This window comes from Lathyrus oleraceus, chromosome 4 (assembly GCF_024323335.1).
Source record: "Lathyrus oleraceus cultivar Zhongwan6 chromosome 4, CAAS_Psat_ZW6_1.0, whole genome shotgun sequence".
Classification (NCBI taxonomy): domain Eukaryota; kingdom Viridiplantae; phylum Streptophyta; class Magnoliopsida; order Fabales; family Fabaceae; genus Lathyrus; species Lathyrus oleraceus.
In genome coordinates, this window is record NC_066582.1 from 462,144,531 (window position 1) to 462,159,562 (window position 15,032).

Sequence of the window (15,032 nt, forward strand, 5' to 3'; positions counted from 1 at the left end):
ACGACAGGAGGAGGAACGGCAAGGACCGGGCTAGATGCCGGCAGAGAACAAAAGGTAGGAACAGGACCCTCAGGCATGAAATTGGGAGGCATCCCCCACGGGAACCCGGTTGGCATGGCTGTTGGAACAAAGTGTGCACTGGCAGCTGGCACAGTAGAGGAGACAATCTCAGAGATAACTGTCCTCTGGGGAGGAGTTGAAGGTTTCGGAGAAGGCTGGCTCTGGGCAGCCATGAGTGACTCCATTAGGGTAGTCAATTTGGCCACTTCCTCTTTCAGCTCGCGGTTCTCTTGCTCTAAGTGATCCATCAGTCTTGAAATGTTGGCTCTAGTGTAGTACCGGTGAGTCAGCTTGTCTTCAAAATAAATGAAGGACACAGAGTTAGACCGCAGGGCAAGGGACCGGAAACAAAACCTGTTTATGCATATGATGCATGCAATGCTTGTGCATATGATTTGTTTTTTATTTCAAAGGAACTTTAGAGTTTTATTTGCAAATTCTAGAAATATTAAGCATTTTATCACATATGGAAATATCTCATCAAATAATATCAGGGAAAAGAAGTGTAGCATCGTCAATCATATACAAGAGAAAAGGAAAATAATTGTCTTATGGATCCCTAGAAACAATCATCGAAAGCTCGGGACACAGGAAGATAAGATGCGCGAAGCCTCTTCACCTCCCTCTCGTAGGCTGCCTCCATATCGGCCTTCTCTTTGGCGAGTCGATCATACTTCCTCTTCCAGAACTTAGAAGACTGAGGAAGTAGAGAAGTCCATACATCATCAGGGTCATCAATAACCTGATGCTCAAGAAACTCAATCAACGCATCCTTCTCCTTAATCTGCTGAAGCAACTCTTCACGTTCACGGATCCAGGCAAGTGAACGGTCTTCGTCTCTCAACTCCTCTACTCCTTGATTAGGGAGGGTTGAAGGCCCAGCCATAATCATAGGTGTAGGTCTCGGATACTCGTAAGGCATGAGATACTCAGACGCCCTCTTCCTAACCCAAACAGTGTAAGGCTCCAAAGCGATGCAATTCTTAGGACCCAACTCTTTCCTTCCTTTCCTATCAATTTTGCGCCAAGCGCGGACCATCCTACCTTTCAAGCCTTGGGGATCTTTACCATCCTGAAAGAATACACCCTCTAACAGAATGTTATTGGGTTTATCCTTTAAGGGGAACCCAAGCTGCCGATGTGCCAAAACAGGATTGTAGTTAATCCCACCACATGTACCAAGAAGAGGTACATTGGAGAATTCGCCACAAGAGTCAATAATCTTCACACCATCATACACATGGTTATACCAAGAGATATCATCATTAGTGAGAGACATAAGTCTCATGGACCACCGTAGACATTCCCTGTTCTCCTTGAAAGCGACCGTTTGAGGTAAGTGAGAAATAAACCACTTATACAACAGAGGCAAACAAAACACAATGGCGCCACCACCCTTTGCATTCCTCATATGCAAAGAGAAGTAGGTATCGCCCAACAGAGTCGGAACGGGATTAAGAGTAGAGAAGATCCTAATAGCGTTCACATCCACAAACTTGTCGATGTTGGGGAACAATACCAATCCATAGATGAGTAGTACAAATATGGCTTCAAAGGCATCCTCACTCATGGCCTTCCCATATATAGTAGCTTGAGCAATGAGGAACTCAGAAGGGAGACCTTGAATTCCACCTTTGGTAGTCATATGAGTACCAACCAGAGATTCGTCTATGTGTAACATATCAGCTATCTCTTGAGAAGTAGGAATACTCTCCAAGCCACTGAACGGCAACTGGTCTAGAATAGGTATACCCATAAGGTAAGCATACTCCTCAAGGGTAGGCAAAAGCTGGAAATCCGGAAACGTGAAGCAACAGTACAAGGGATCATAAAACTGCACCAATACACTCACCAATCCTTCATCCACCTGAGTAGTCAGAAGAGGAAGAAGCTTCCCAAAACAAGCCTTGAAACCCAAAGGATCTAATACATAGGATGTCAGATTCCTTAACTCTTTCAAATCTGGTTGCCTGAAGCTGTACTTCTTTGTATTCCTTCTTTGTCTTTCCATGTCTGAAAATTTTGCAAATAGACCTCTTAAGTTCCTTGAAAATTTTCTCATTATTTTGATGATATGAATGCAAATGGGTGCATGAATGCAACAATCACACTCAAGGATCAAGCAAAGCACACCAAACAAAGGTCATGGGATGGATCATGTTATCCTTAATATCAACCATCCATTTTGGTGGATTATGGTTTACACCTTATCAACACCCGAGTTCCATTGATATTAAGGATACCTGAACGGATCAACCATGAATCAAGGGTTTGTTGCAAGTCACGAGCATGGAGTTTAGATTAAGAACCACCCAAAGGGAGTGTACTAAGGTTTAAACCTACCAAACATGTTCTACAAAAGGTTCCCATAGTCATCATCCCATCTTTCGGATATTATCGGAGAAACGACTACTCGTATTCCAAAACTATTCTCAAGAGAGACTCTTATGAGTGTAGTATCGCGTAACAATCGTATCAAATCTTACACTTGAACGACTTTCGCACTACATCCTACGAATAGGCCAAGATGGGCTTGGTAAACTAAGGTCCTTGGCTTCTAAGGTCTATATTGGAAAGAGTAATGTCTAACCACAACTTACTTGTGTGACATTATTGATCCCAACATAACCTCCACCAAGTGAATGGACTTGCAAGTCAACTTGCTAAGGAATAACTCCACACAAGTCAACAAGACTACGCCATTCTCCTATCCTAAGTGCACTCGAGTCCGGGTATAGAACTCATCTCACAAAGATCACCAGGCATACAAGGAATTAATATCAAGCAAATCAATCATTTCATACAATACAGTAATCCCAAATTGCACAAAAATATGTCACAAAACAAATACAATACAACAAGCATGAAAAGTCGGCAAAACCCACTAGGCAAATACACATCCCCAGCAGAGTCGCCACTTTTCTGTAGCGGGGTATTCGTTACCATTAGAGATATTGACTAAATCCAAGGTAAATCATACAAGTCGAGTCGCCACCGCACTTCTATTTATCCAAAGGAATGGTTAGAAAGCAAACAAAAACCTAAAAGTTTTATCGAATCAAAAACTAGTAAAAATGTCAGAGATCTGGGTAAGGGGGTTGGTTATGCAATGGGAAGGTGTTAGACACCCAAAGCATCCTAGGTACTCCTAGGGAGCCCTTTTCACATTTGTTACAAAGGTTGTTGTTTTTGTGAAAATTTGTTTGTGTAAACATGATTGAAGGGATGAGAAAAGGGTGTATGTTTATCTAATGTACTACTTACTAAAAGAAGGGTCAAAAGAAAATGACTCGCACGGATGTCGCATCCACTGCATACGTATCTCATCTGAATCTGAGAATTAGATTCTTCGTAGCTCGGCTACCTATGGGTTAAAGAGGAGTGTGCTCGCTAAGACATCGCGTCTTATGCCTACGTATCTCATCTGAGATGAAAATCAGAGCAAAACATAGTTCGACCACCTATGGGGTAAGGGTTGTGTTTTGGGGTGAACGATGTTACTACGCAATCTACCGGATGCTCGACCTTTGGAGACTTACTCGCCTGTAGTAAAAGGAGATAACGTGTTCTTAGGAGAAGAAAAATCAATGAGTTTGGGGTGTTTAGGGATGCTCATGCAAAAAGGCAGTCCTAGATGAAGGAACCGTGCTACCTTAAATGACATGCCACGAGAGGCTATACAAAACCTAAGAAATCGGTAACATGCGGGAAAAGTAAAGGGATCGAGAGATCTACCGTACGGATAAAGATCCGAAGTAACAGCAATTAGATAAATAAGAGATAAGAAACCCAGAGATTTCTCAAGCTAGCACCATCAAAGAAAGTGAGTCAGTACAGGTAATCGGAATAAACCTCCAGGTGGTATCCCACAAATAAAGTTGAACACCAGGCAAGCCATCTCTGCCAGAGTCATATGAGCCCTCATAAAACAAAACTCAACAAACAGGTTAGAGAAACAAGATAGGGTAATCAAGAGTTGCCCCCAAATCAAAATGTAACCACATGAATCATGCCATTAAAATTCACAAAAAGCTCACAAAAAGCAACCAAGGGTAGGAGGCCTAAACCTCTTGTCAAACACATGCATCAAAAGGGTATCAAATTCACCCATAATGCATCATACATTCAGAGCATTCAAATTAAAAGCATAAAGTAATGGGAATAAGGCAAACCTGACTGGAGAGATCGAATGAAATTGAATTTCTCGGTTGGGTTTGCAAAGCAATCTGAGGGTTTATATGAGAGGGAATTGGTTCTTTGCCGATGAGTTCCCTTCAGTCTCTGGAGGTTACTCTGAACTCTATTAGCTCTTCTCTCACTATCTTTTTCCCTACCAGGGTAATAGTAATAGAATTTCTTTTGTTTCACTGAAACTCTGAATTTATAACCTGATTTTTGTGGACCTGTGGGCTCAAATGAGAGAGGCCCAAGTCCAAAAATTTTCTGTTATATTTTATTTATTTATTTATTTATTTATTTATTTATTTATTTATTTATTTATTTATTTATTTATTTATTTATTTTCGTTCTTTTTTTTTTTAAACACGTGGGCTTCGCCTAGCGAGCATGACAGTTCAAGAAATTCCTCTTAGCGTAGGTGATTCTGGTGGCTTTTCTTGGGACTCGCTAGGCGACCCATTCTGCTCGCCTAGCGAGCATGACAGCTCATGAAAAAACTTTTTCTCCTTCACGATTAACGTTTTGACTGACGAATAGACCCCATTTGAACCTGTTGGAAGTATCTCAAGCCATTCCCTGGTGTTGACTGATCATCTAAATAGAGCCCACAAAGTGTCTTGGATGATACTCAAGCTTCAAACAAAAGATATTAGTGACACATTTTTGTGCTTTTGGTTAGTAAACAAAAGTAAGAGAAACAATGATGTATAATTCAAGCATGCTTGGTGATCTCAAACCAATCATAAGGAGTCCCACCCAAAGGCAAAGGGAACCAAGATGCTAAAGATCCTTGAGGCAATGCAAATGCAATGTTATGATGCCATGAGGGATCTTAGGGTCAAAATTGGGGTCTTACAGTTCCGATGGTGGATTTGCTGGTTGTTCAAGAGGTGGTGTAGCGGGGTTTTCGTTACCTTTAGGTTAATTGACTAAACCAAAAGTAAACATATAATTTGAGTCGCCACCGCACTTTTATTTATCCAAAGGAAAGGCTAAAAAGCGAACAAAAGCCAAGTAAGAAGTTTTATCAAATCAAAAACTAATAAAAATGTCAAAGATCTTGGTAAGGGGGTTGGTTATGAAATGGGGAGGTTTTAAACACCCAAAACATCCTTAGTACTCTAAGGGAACCTCTTTTTGCAAATATGTGTTGTAGGTTGGTATTTGTGAAAATATGTGCAAAAGATTGGGGAAATGAGAAGAGAATAGATTATATTTACAATTTTGTTGTTTGAATGGATGAACCCATTTCCTACGTACCATCACAAAGGTAGGATCAAAATCTCGTAGTTCGGGGTAAAAATCTCAAAGATTGGTGAATTGATTTGTCAAAAGCCTTAAGGTCTTTTGTTATCAAAGGGAGAAAACTCAACCTAAACCAACAATCCACCATGTGAGGAGAGCTTCAACATACTAGTGAGGGGTTAACCCTATAATAAGTATGGAAGACTTATAATCCAATCACTAAGGATAAGGTGAGGTTTACATCAACCACTATGATAACTCAAACCTATGGCTAATGTTTATGAAACGTTTTAACAAAGCTGGCCATTGGAACCACAAAATCAACTTGAAGTGAGTTGTATTTACAAGTTAGATTTATTTACAAAATAAGGTCAAAGTTGAATTAAGATCTATTCATAATGAGTATTAATGAAAAGATTTTGAAAAGTCAAAGGCATAAGGCCTAGGTTTCTAATTTGGAACAAAGTTAAAGTTTTCACAAAAAGAGTTTGGCTTGGGTTAGAGTGAGGAGAAGAAGAGAAGGGCTAGTCCTAAGGGATAAAAATATAAGAGGGAGAAGATAAAACCCTTGGAGTTCCTTTTCTTGTAATTATAGAGATGATTCAAGATGCCCCTTTCCTTTGGACTTAGCCAACAACACGCAATCACACAAATTAGATTCAAGCTCCTAGGTTCTCCATTTGGCTTATCTCTCTTAACTTGGCTACTCATGACAATGGTCCTCTTACTATCTCAAGATGGAATCCCTATCACACAAGAACAAACATCAAAAAGTTCACAACACAATAAGGGGAATGGACAAAGAAAGAGTTTTGGAAAGGAAGTCCTTTGAGGTCAACTTTGAGATCTAGCATTCTAAAGGCATGAGGCCTAGTTGCTCTTCAACAAATTTAGCATTCTAAAGGCATGAGGCCTAGTTTCTCTTGAACTCCTTTAAGCATGGGTATGTCTTAATTCTAAGTCCTTTCTCCTTTTTGCATTGGGTTCACACAAAACAAAAGCAAAACCAACACAAAACAACAATATATTTATATACAATAATGAGCTCAAATGAAGAAAAGGAAAATGGCATAAACATAAAGTATGTGCTCAAGTGAGCAAAATGAAAAGCAAGATGAATAAATGAGCAAGAAATAAATGACATTAAAGTAAATTTCAAGAAATTAAATGCTCAAATTAAAGTTAGTAATTAGTGAAGTTATGTTAGTTTGTCATAAGACAATTTAGCGCTATGTTAAGCAATCGTAAGTGGACTAATGTAGTAGTCACACCTATCTGAGGCCGGTCAATAAAACTATAGGCAAATAAACACAAGTTAGAGATCATGACTAGTAAGCCAAGCTCCTAAAACTTGTCATGCCGAAAGAAAAGAGGAAAGGCCTTGTATGGACTTTAGGTTTTTTGCTTGACCAAGAAGCAACCTCTCTTGGACACAAAGCAACTCACTTGATCTTGGATCAAGTTGAGTTTTATTTGGACTAAAGAAGGTTAAACCTCTCATTTGTCAAGACCAACCATAAGACATTAACTCATTGGCCAAAAAAAATGAGATGAAGATGAAAATGGATAGGAAGAGAAATCAAGTGTCAAACACAATTGGTCAAAAGTGAATCAAATCATCATCAACCAATGCTAAACAAAAGAGAAATGAAGATCACAAGTCAACAAGTCAAACATATTTTTTTTGTTTTTTTGAATTAAAAATAAATGCAAAAATAAAATGGACAAAATATGGTCAAACCTCAAATTCAATTCAAATCAACTTTAACAAGTCCAATTAAATTCTCATAGGTCTAACATGATCAAACAAGCTTTGACAATTTTTTTCAACAATTTTTGAAATCTGAAACTATTTAAAAACAATTAAAAACAATGAAAAATAACACAAATGAATTAAAATCTCAAATCAATTAAGAAATTGATGAGACTATTTTTCATTTAATTATCATGATCCATAGGTGTTAAGAAAATATTTTTGGATTTTTCAAATATCAGAAAGTATTTTAAAATGAATTAAAACTATTAAAAACCAAATAATTCACAAAAAATATTAAATGAAGTCACAAAAATAATAAAAAATCAAAATATGAAACTAGATTTTTCAAGAAAAATTTTGGCATTGGTCTCATATATTTGTGACTTCAAATAAAATATTTATGAATTTGTGAAAATAAAAGGAATTAAATGAAATTAATCAAAAAATAAGAAAATAGCAAAAATGTGCAGCCACTGGATCATTTCATTAATTGACGTGGCATTGATCTGAGGGTTCAGAGGCGCGGTCACACGAAAGACCAAAGTCAAGCACGCTACATCTGGATTTAAAATGAGTCAACACATGCAAGGGCCAAGATTATAACGTTTCAGCATCATCCAATGGTTCCAAGGCTTCCACGTGGGGATGGTGGTGGAAACCACCATCTTCTCCGACGATCTAACTAGATCCGACCACCATGTGCAGGAAATCAAACCTCAATAAAAATGAAAAAGGAAGGTATCGAAATGAAGCTGAGGTGATGTACATCACCCCTCTAACCATGGATCATTCTCAAAGTTCCTATTTAAAGAGAAACATGATCTTGAAGATCATGGTGCTTGATCTGAAATGGCACGATTTGCAAAATTGAGACCACCACTGGCCTGCCTCATGCATGAGGACTTCAGAAAACAACACAAAACAAAGAGATTCACATTATTTTGCAAGATCTAGATCAAGAAAGTTTGGTGATATACCTCTAAAATGGAGCTTTAAATAGCACGAATTGTCCAAGCTCTTGATCCAATTTTGATCTGGAAGTGTGATGGTGATGCAAGGTTAAGGAATTGAGCTATGAAGATCAACTAATGATATTGAAATTCAAGCTTGAAAATGAAATAGAAAATTGAAATTCCTTTAGATGAGGGTTTGGTTTTCAATCCAGCAGCACTTCAGATCTCCTTGTGGTTACCATTTGAATGAGATTGCACTTCTATTTATAGCTGGAATGGATGCAAGGCAAGGCTTGGCTCGTGTGCATGAAATTTGGATGCTCCATGCATGGGCCTGTATAGGCGCATGTGAGGCCCAAAAATGAATGGAAATCCATGCTGAGATCAAGTACAAGTGAACTGGATGTGCACAAGGCTTGGCATTTGCTTGCACATGAAGTTCCAAAGTGAAATGCACAAATGAACATAAACATTAAGCTCTTCGAAACTCACTCATGAAAATTCCCAAAAAATTAATGTGAGTAATGGTTGGAAAGCCCTTGAAATGAGGAACAAAAGTCATGTTGGTCAAAAATTTATTTGGAGTTTGGAAATTTATGAAAATTGGCTGTGAAGTTTTAGGTACAAAACATGTCTAGGTTCCCTTTGAAATTTTTTGCCAAAAACAATCATCTTCAAGCCCTTCTGTTTCAATGATGCAAGCCTCAAATGGAAAAACCTCCAAAATCAAAGTTGTATATATTTTTAAGATGATCAATTTAGACTCAAATTTTGCATCATTTGGATTTTTCATGAGAAAGTTATGGGCACTTGAACTTGGACATTTTTCAAATTCAATGACTGAGGTCCAATGTGACCTATAATGTTTTGCATTATCACATGTGTTTATTTTAGGATTATGAAATTTTGTCAAACAAAACATTTTAAGTAGACATTTTAAGATTTTCAATGCATTTGGTATCACCTCAAAATCATAAAAATTAAAGAAGTTAGGTCCTTGGAAAATTGACCCAAAATTAGGGTTTCAATCAAAATGACCTATAATGTTTTGAAATGAATGACGACATTCCAAGTTTCAAATGGATTTTTTGTGAACATTGAATTTGTTCATATGGTTCTTAAGAATAGTTTTTCTCTTGGGTTTATCTTCATTTTACAAACACATCACAAGTTTTGTCTCAGTGATCTTCAGTTTAGTCAGATGACTTGACTGGTCAACTTCTCAAGGCCAAACTTCAAATCTTGATGAATGAATGATTGAGGATCCTCACATAGGCTCATATATGCATAAAATAATGAATTAAATATCTTACCTTGATTAAATTTGATCATAGGTTGAGGTTGCTTCATGAGCAAGGCACAGTCAATGCACAGTTGAATTAGGGTTTCCTTGGGAAACAATCCTCAAGCCCTTTGGGTTATCTTGATCAAATTGGAAAATTGAGATACTTGGGAGACATATATGATGATTAGGATCTTTGTGGACCATTGTCATGCTTTTTCTCATCTTCATCTAGCCACTTCATTGAACTTAGGAGTCTCCTAGGAGCATGGGAGTACATGATCACTTGAGCTTCAAAACAAAAAGGGTGAGTGACATATTTTTGTGCTTTTGGTTAGTAATCAAAATAAGAAAAGAAATAATATACAATACAATCATGCTTGGTGGTCTCAAACCACTCACACAAGTCCCAACCCTAGGGTTAAAGAGCCAAACATGCTATGATCCTTGAGGCAATGCACTGAGCAATGATATAATGCCATAAGGGATCTAAGGGTCAAAATTAGGGTCTTACAGATGCCCCTATTTAAGGTCATTCTAGCCGGAGATATGAAGGTTAAAATCTTCGTCTCGATGAGGTAGAATGGGCTTAAATAATAAGAAAGAAACGAATTTCGGTCCCTAAGAGACCTCATGATGCAAATGTATGCATGCAAAATAAAATCTTCATGGTGAACAATTGCCACAAAGGGAAAGAAATCAGGAGAAACTGAAAAATCCATAGGAGTAATACACTCACTAGGGAGACAGAGACTCTGGGGGGGAAAGGTAAAATGTGTGAGCAAGTCACGACTTGAAAACTTGCTGAGAGACACGAAGGGATTCCACGAAAATAAATCGATGGAAAGACTCGAGCTGACGCCAGGATGCACGTATTAAGGAATATGCCAATACAGCAAAACTATACACCAGAGATATTTTGGATAAAAATTCGGACTCAGACCGGGACGTCCACAAAGGACTCAGCTGAGGAAGCAACACCGAGATATTACCGATTATTGGGTAATAAAATCAGAGATAGACATGTCATCAAAACACCGGTACCTGGGTGAGAGAACAACACGCTCAGGGAGAGAGAATATCTAAGACTGGTATAAGGGTGAGAGATATCAATCATCCGAAACATCTGAGGAGGACCCGAAGGGCAAATCTCAACTCAGAAAAATCTGACTCCACAGGGGACAAAAAGTCATAATAGGGAGCAAAAGGAAGGAACACCAGGGATACCGGTTACTGGGCATGTAATAGGTGATCAACCAGGCGTGAATTGGGAATAAATCCAAGACACTCATCATCCGAAAGGAGGGCTGAAAAAGCAAACTCGACTTATAGGATGGACATTCGATTCCACAAGGAAATACAAATCTTACTCGACTGGGGAAAAAAGACTTCGACTAAAGAGTGCCTGAGATATATTATCTATTACCGTCATAACGTAGATAACATAATCGCATGGAAGATTGTCCACAACCGATTACTGGGTTAATAAAGGATAAATCGACCGAAAAGAAAGGACATCGGGATACCGGTTATTGGGTATAAAATGATGACCAATCAGAAGGAGAAATAATCACCACCAAACAAGGGTAAATGAAAGATGACTCGCAAAGGGGATGAATCGCTTGATAATAGCAATTATCCAAGAGATATGTCACCGGTTACTGGGTGGTATACTCAAAAACGAAGGAATATCAATACCGGTTACTGGGTAAAGATAACAAACAAAGAAGGGATTACATCTACCGGTTACTGGGTAGAAACCACAGAAAAAGGACTTATAACTACCGGTTACTGGGTACAAGGCCACAAAGTCCACTGGGGAAAAGGATGAACAATTGCTGATTACTGAGCAATTGAACAACTAAACCACGGGGAACTGCAGGGGATAACAAGAAAGAAAATCAATCTAGGAACAAACTAAAAAGACACGATCAAACAAGACTCAACCCGATGAGGATATAACTCAGGGGAGTAATTCTGTCCCGATACACAATTGGGGAGGAAACTGAAGCAATACTCATCCACGAGGACATAACTCAGTGGGGAATAAAGAAGGAAAGATAGACATTTTCTGCCTATGAGGCTGACTCTAAATGGAGAGATCAGACACAAACATCTGCTTGGGGGAAGAACATTTCACCAATAGCAGGAGATAACAAGCAAAGATATATGGCAACAAATGCAACATGAATGTCTTAATGTTATGATTATGCATGTATATGCGTGGTTTATGTATGATTAATGCTGACAAAAAGACATATTTAACACAAACAGGCTCAAAAGCCACGAACGGACATTCGGCATAACAATCTTCAAAAAGAAAGATAATGCCCACAGGAGAAATCAGTTCTGGTGGGGATGACCTAATACCAGGAGACACCAATCACCATTGGGGATAGGCAAAGTCACAGCTTCCAACTGTCGGGGATTTTCCAATAATTCTTGGGGACCGTTGGCTGAATGTCAAAAAGATCTATCGTAGAAGAAACTCTACTGGGAAACTTATCAAGGGGTGATGTGAAACTCCGTGGAGAACAACCGCCAACTACATACACATCAATCAAAACACTCCCTTCTAACTGCTGAAGAGATAAACTCTGTTGAAGGGAGAAAGAACCAATTTGCTCCACTAGGGAAGGAAATAACACATCTTCCTCATCGTCGTCCAATACTGGAAGAGATCTCATACTCAGAGGGGATACCAATTATCACGCTCGGATCAGGAAACCCTACTGGGGATGGACTGTAAGCAACCCTACTAGGGATAAATTGCTAGTATTCCCGCAGGAACTGTCCTGGCTGAGGGAAACGGAAACGAATCCTTTGTCAACAAGTGCCATGTTGGGGATGAAAAGGGACTCAAGCCCTTCATCACTTGCCCTAGAAAAACTTCCTGCTGAGGAAACAACTTATCTGGAAAGGCAGTTATGCAGGGAACACATGCTTACTCCGTAGAGGATTTCTACTCATACTGGGAAAAGACAAACTTCCTCATGAATAGATAGCATACCAACTTTTATCAACCTATAAGGGATTTTAGGTCAGTCCACACAAGGGATGACAACCATATAATTGACAAAACACAAATGCTAGTGTCAAACTCTCTGGGAAGCTGATGAAGTCTCAAGTCTTCTGCATTCGTTGGGGAGACAACTTGAAAGCTGATGAAGAGGATATAAGAATGCCAGAATAAATGTTTTCCCTTTTGGGAAATCGTACTATCCTTGGGAGAGCACTGAAGACGTTCCAACTATCCTTTTAGTCATTGTGAATGCTCACTTTGTTTAAAACAGTTTATAAAAACTTTATTCATTTAAAACAATGATATTTGTCGATTAAAACATGCAAACATTTGTTAAACATAAACAAATAAGAGTGCCAAGAATTGGATAAAGGTTCAAATCTATTTAATAGAATGGTAGCCCGTAGATGGCGAGACTCCATGGATCTTTACAAATTTGAAATTGGTGATATATATTAGAAAAGGGCTACATTGAACATAATGGACATTTCTCCACCAACTCCGAATCCAATGTATTTGAAGCTTCAGTTGATGATGACTGAGCAAGAATCTTTGATAGATGACAGTTGAAGAACAAAGTCTTGTCCGGATGCAGTTACTTGCCATATCCCTAATTTTTGCCTAGATTGCACCAGGGTGAGGTACTCAATCTAGAGGGATATATATATTTATTTATTTTTTTATGTCTCTAACTTTTCCTGGACCGCCGTTTCGGGTTTTCAATCCACCGAGACGCTCATTTTTGCCTAAGTCGCCCTTTCGGGTTTTCAACTTAGCGAGTTATTCTGTTTTTATTTTTTAGGCGAAGTATTTCTTGACTACATCTGAATTCACAGGACGAGTGAAATCCTCCCCATCCATAGTTGTAAGTATCAAAGCACCGCCTGAAAAGGCTCTTTTAACAACATATGGACCTTCATAGTTTGGAGTCCACTTGCCCCTGGAATCGGGCGCGAAAGACAAAACTTTCTTGAGCACGAGGTCACCTTCTCGGAATACACGAGGCTTGACCTTCTTATCAAAGGCTTTCTTCATCCTTTGCTGATATAACTGACCATGGCACATGGCAGTTAATCTCTTCTCTTCAATCAAGTTCAATTGGTCATAACGACTCTGAACCCATTCAGCCTCAGTCAACTTGATTTCCATCAAGATTCTCATTGATGGGATCTCAACCTCCATAGGGAGCACAACCTCCATTCAATATACAAGGGAGAAAGGGGTTGCCCCTATTGAAGTACGGACAGATGTACGATAACCATGTAAAGCAAATGGCAGCATCTCATGCCAATCTTTGTACGTAACAACCATCTTCTGGATAATCTTCTTGATGTTGTTGTTAGCAGCTTCAACAACCCCATTCATCTTGGGTCTATAGGGAGAAGATTACGATGTGCAATCTTGAACTCGCTACACAGCTCTTTCATCATCTTATTGTTCAAGTTAGATCCATTATCAGTAATGATCTTGTCTGGCACACCATACCGGCATATGAGTTGATTCTTGATAAACTTCACAACCACCTGCCTAGTCACATTTGCATATGATGCAGCTTCAACCCACTTGGTGAAGTAATCAATTTCTACAAGAATAAAACGGTGATCGTTTGACGCCTTTGGCTCAATCATACCAATCATGTCAATTCCCCACATGGAGAAAGGCCATGGTGAAGAAATAACATTCAGAAGTGTCGGGGGAATATGAATCTTATCCGCATAGATTTGACACTTGTGGCATTTCTTCACATATTTGCAGCAGTCAGACTCCATTGTCAGCCAATAGTAGCCTGCTCTCAACATCTTCTTTGCCATGGCATGTCCATTGGAATGAGTACCAAATGAACCCTCATGGACTTCAGTCATCAACAGGTCTGCTTCGTGTCTATCCACGCATCTGAGTAGAACCATGTCAAAATTCCTCTGATAAAGCACATCGCCATTGAGGTAGAAACTACCAAATAGTCTCCTCAAAGTCTTCTTATCTTTAACAGATGCCCCAGGCGGGTAAATCCGACTTCGAAGAAAGCACTTGATATCATAATACCATGGCTTATCATCTTTTACTTCTTCAACTGCAAACACATGAGTTGGTCTATCCAAGCGCATTACATTGATATTGGGAACTTCATTCCAATACTTGACTATGATCATTGAAGCAAGCGTAGCAAGAGCATCTGCCATCCGATTCTCTTCTCGAGGAATATGATGGAAGTCAACCTTAGTAAAGAAAGTTGAAATCCTCCTGGCATAATCTCTGTATGGGATGAGGCCAGGATGATTCGTCTGCCATTCACCCTTAATCTGATGAACAACAAGGGCCGAATCACCATAAACGTCAAGATGTTTGATCCTAAGATCAATACACTCTTCCAAACCCATAATACAGGCCTCATATTCCGCCATATTATTCGTGCATTTGAAAGTTAGCCTTGCTGTAAAAGGAAAATGTGTGCCCTGAGGAGTAATAATCACTTCCGCAATACCATTTCCATACTGATTAACAGCGCCATCGAACACCATACTCCATCGGGTACCA